This window comes from Triticum aestivum, chromosome 2A, assembly GCF_018294505.1.
Source record: "Triticum aestivum cultivar Chinese Spring chromosome 2A, IWGSC CS RefSeq v2.1, whole genome shotgun sequence".
NCBI lineage: Eukaryota > Viridiplantae > Streptophyta > Magnoliopsida > Poales > Poaceae > Triticum > Triticum aestivum.
Window position 1 is genome coordinate 602,506,816 of NC_057797.1, and position 5,319 is coordinate 602,512,134.

The following is a 5,319-nucleotide window of genomic DNA, read 5'->3' on the forward strand; positions in this document are numbered from 1 at the left end:
TGATTCAGCTTATTATGAATAAACATGTTTGCAATGACAATTAGAGATCATAGTTGCTTGTGCCATGCTTGATTAGCTATGAGTTATAATGGTTTACCTTGTGTGCCAACATGCTATTGAGATGGTTATGATGTGGTATGATGGGGTGGTATCCTCTTTTGAATGATTTAAGTGACTTGACTTGGCACATGTTCACGCATGTAGTTGAAACAAAATCAACATAGCCTTCACGATATTTATGTTCATGGTAGATTATATCCTACTCATGCTTGCATCCAATGTTTATTAATTTTACTGCATGTACATGGCTGTTGTCGCTCTCTAGTTGGTCGCTTCCCAGTCTTTTGCTAGCCTTCACTTGTACTAAGCGGGAATACTGCTTGTGCATCCAATCCCTTAAACCCCAAAGTTATTCCAGATGAGTCCACCATACCTTCCTATATGTGGTATCTACCTGCCGTTCCAAGTAATTTGTATGTGCCAAACTCTAAACCTTCAAATAAACATTCCGTTTTGTATGCTCGAATAGCTCATGTATCAACCAAGGTTGTCCTTATCTTCGTGTTAGACGAGTTATTCTCAAGAGGGGTGGACTCCGCTCCTCACTCACGAGAAAATGGCTGGTCACCGGGATGCCCAGTCTCATGCTTTATGCAAACTAAATCAAAATTAATTGCAAACAAAACTCCCCCTGGGACCTGATGTATGTTGGAGGCACTCATTGTTTCGAGCAAGCCATGGATTGATGCTTGTTGGTGGAGGGGGAGTATAAACTTTACCATTCTGTTTGGGAACCGCCTATAATGTGTTTAGCATGGAAGATATCGCTATCTCTTAGTTGTTACGTTGACAATGAAAGTATACCACTCAAAATACAATTTATCTCTATTGCAAAACCGAGCTCTGGCACCTCTACAAATCCCTGCTTCCCTCTGCGAAGGGCCTATCCATTTACTTTTATGTTGAGTCATCACCCTCTTATTAAAAAGCACTAGCTGGAGAGCACAACCGTCATTTGCATTCATCACTGTTAATTTATATTGGGTATGACTATGATTGGATCTCTTTTACCATGAATTACAATGTCTAGTCAGTCCTTGATCTTTAAAGGTGCTCTGCATTTATGTTTTGCATCTCAGAAAGGGCTAGCGAGATACCATCTTGTTATATCATATTAGGATTGTTTTGAGAAAGTGTTGTCATCCGAGATTTATTATTATGGCTTGCTAGTTGATTATGCTATTGATACGAGTAATTATGAGACCTGAGAATTATTGCAAATGTGGTTAGTTATGATCTATGCTGAAAACTTGAATGCTGGCTTGACATAGTTACAACAACAAGAGAAAACAGAGTTTGTAAAAGTTTTTCTTTCTTTCAGTTTGTTAACTGAATTGCTTGAGGACAAGAAAGGGTTTAAGCTTGGGGAGTTGATACGTCTCTGTCGTATCTACTTTTCCAAACATTTTTGCCCTTGTTTTGGACTCTAACTTGTATGATTTGAATGGAACTAACCCGAACAGACGCTGTTCTCAGCAGAATTACCATGGTGTTGTTTTATGTGCAGAAAACAAATATTCTCGGAATGACCTGAAACTGCACGGAAAATCTTAGAAAAAACAATAAAAAAATCCTCGCCAAAGATGAAGACCAGGGGGCCCACACCCTTCTCACGCGGGTGGGGGGCGCCCCCCCTAGGGCGTGCCCCTACCTTGTGGGCCCCTGGAAACCCTCCGACGCCAACTCCAACTCTATATATTTGCTTTCGGAGAGAAAAAAAATCAGAGAGAAGAAACCATCACGTTTTACGATACAGAGCCGCCGCCAAGCCCTAAAACCTCTCGGGAGGGCTGATCTGGAGTCCGTTTGGGGCTCCAGAGAGGGGGATTCGTCGCCGTCGTCATCATCAACCATCCTCCATCACCAATTTCATGATGCTCACCGACGTGCGTGAGTAATTCCATCGTAGGCTTGCTGGACGGTGATGGGTTGGATGAGATTTATCATGTGATCGAGTTAGTTTTGTTAGGGTTTGATCCCTAGTATCCATTATGTTCTGAGATTAATGTTGCTATGACTTTGCTATGCTTAATGCTTGTCACTAGGGCCCGAGTGCCATGATTTTAGATCTGAACCTATTATGTTTTCATGAATATATGTGAGTTCTTGATTCTATCTTGCAAGTCTATAGTCACCTACTACGTGTTATGATCCGGCAACCCCGAAGTGACAATAATCGGGACCACTCCCGGTGATGACCATAGTTTGAGGAGTTCATGTATTCACTACGTGCTAATGCTTTGTTCCGGTTCTCTATTAAAAGGAGGCCTTAATATCCCCTAGTTTCCAATAGGACCCCGCTGCGACGGGAGGGTAGGACAAAAGATGTCATGCAAGTTCTTTTCCATAAGCACGTATGACTATCTTCGAAATACATGCCTACATTACATTGATGAACTAGAGCTAGTTCTGTGTCACCCTAGGTTATGACTGCTACATGATGAACCGCATCCGGCATAATTCTCCATCACCGATCCATTGCCTACGAGCTTTCCATATATTGCTCTTCGCTTATTTACTTTTCCGTTGCTATTGCTATCATCACTACAAAATACCAATAACATTACTTTTGCTATCATTACCTTTTATTATCATTGCCACTACTATCATATTACTTTGCTACTAAACACTTTGCTGCAGATACTAAGTTTCCAGGTGTGGTTGAATTGACAACTCAGCTGCTAATACTTGAGAATATTCTTTGGCTCCCCTTGTGTCGAATCAATAAATTTGGGTTGAATACTCTACCCTCGAAAGCTGTTGCGATCCCCTATACTTGTGGGTTATCATTTCCTAATGTAGTTTTCAAACTCATAAAGGCATTGACTAGGATGCATATTGTGAGGATTGTCATTATCATTGAACTTCATAAGAGAATTTACCTCTACCACCTTAGGCATTGGTGGTGTATTAAGCCCATGTATTTCTTCAACTGGAGGTAAATTTTTAACATCCTCAGCTTTAATACCTTTTTCCTTCATATATTTGTTTGCCTCTTGCATATCTTTGGGACTGGGATATAATATACCCCTCTTCTTCGGAGTGGGTTTAGGTGGTAGTTCAGAAATAGTCCAGTCATCATAATTTTTCAATATGTTATTCAATAATTCTTCAGCTTGAGCAATAGTTTGTTCCCTGAAAACACAACCATCACAACTATCTAGGAAGTCCCTAGAAGCATCGGTTAGTCCATTATAGAAGATATCAAGTATTTCGTTTTTCTTAAGTGGATGATCAGGCAAAGCATTGAGTAACTGGCAAAGCCTCCCCCAAGCCTGTGGGAGACTCTCTTCTTTAGTTTGAGCAAAGTTAAATATTTCCTGTAAGGCATCTTGTTTCTTATGAGCAGGAAAATATTTTTCACAGAAGTAATAAATCATATCCTGGGGACTACGCACACAGCCAGGAGAAAGAGTATTGTACCAAGCTTTAGCATCACCCTTTAATGAGAAAGGAAATAATTTGAGAATAAAGTAGTGGCGAGTTTTCTCATCATGAGTAAAAAGGGTGGCTATATCATTCGACTTAGTAAGATGTGCCACAATAGTTTCAGTTTCATAACCATGGAAAGGATCAGATTCAACCAAAGTAATTAACTCTAGGTCGACAGAGAATTCATAATCCTTATCATCAACAAAGATAGGTGAAGTTGCAAACTTAGGATAACACTTAATTCTAGCATTCAGAGATTTTTCTTTATACTTGTGTAATAATTTCTCTAGATCATCTCTATCATTACAAGCAAGAATATCTCTAGTTGCTTCTTCACTCATAACATAACCTTCCGATACCTTATGCAATTCATATCTAGGAAGTCTAGTTCTAGCAGGTGTTTCAGGAGTTTCAGTTTCAAGCTCATCATCAGTTTCAACAACATCATGTTGTATAACTCTAGCAATTTGTTTATCAAGAAATTCACCAAGTGGAACATCATCATTATCAAGCAAGGTACTAGCATCATCATAAGCATCATTCATAGTAGAAGTAGCATCATCAATAACTAGCAGAATTGGTAGCATGTGGTGGTGTTGCAAGTTTATTCATAACAGAAGGTGAATCTAAAGTAGAACTCGATGGCAGTTCCTTACCTCCCCTCGTCCCTGAGGAAAATATCTTAGCCTTCGGATCCTTCAGATTCTTCATAGTGATAATATGATAATAATCCCAAGTGACTCAACATATATAGCTATGCTCCCGGCAACGGCGCCAGAAAAAGGTCTTGATAACCCACAAGTATAGGGGATCACCACAGTTTTCGAGGGTAGAGTATTCAACCCAAATTTATAGATTCGACACAAGGGGAGCCAAAGAATATTAAGGTATTAGCAGCTGAGTTTTCAATTCAACCACACCTGGAGATTAATTATCTACAGCAAAGTGATCAGCAGCAAAGTACTTTTATAGTTTTGATAATAGTGACAACAACAACGGTAACAGTAATAGTGATAGCAGTAATTTGTAGCAAGTGTAACAATGATGATAGCAATAGTAACACAGCAAGATCAATAAGGATAAATTCATAGGCATTGGATCGGTGACTTGTTGGACGATATTCATCATGTGACAGTTATAATGTAGGGTGATATGGCACTAGCTCCAGTTCATCGATATAATGTAGGCATGTATTCCATAAATAATCATACGTGCTTTATTAAAAGAACTTGCATGACATCTTTTGTCCTACCCTCCCATGGCAGCGGGGTCCATATTGGAAACTAAGGGATATTAAGGCCTTCTTTTAATAAAGAACTGGAACAAAGCATTAACACATTGTGAATATATGAACTCCTCAAACTACAGTCATCACCGAGAGTGGGCCCGGTTGTTGTCACTCAGGGGTTGTTGGATCATAACCGTAGTAGGTGACTATAACTTGCAACATCGGATCTAAAACATGGATATAATGATGAATTCATAAACGGTTCAGATCTGAAATCATGGCACTCAGGCCCAAAGTGACAAGCATTAAGCATAGCAAAGTCATAGCAACATCAATCTAAGAACATAGTGGATACTAGGGATCAAGCCCTAACAAAACTAACTCGATTACATGATGAATCTCATCCAACTCCTCACCGACCAGCGAGCCTACGAAGGAATTACTCACTCCCGGTGGGGAGCATCATGGAGTTGGTGATGTAGAAGGGTTGGTGATGACGAAGAACGAAGATCCCCCTCTCCCTCCAGATTTGCCCCCCGAGGAAGAACAGGGCTTGGCGGCAGCTCCGTCTCGTGGATCGTGATAATTCTTTCTTCCTG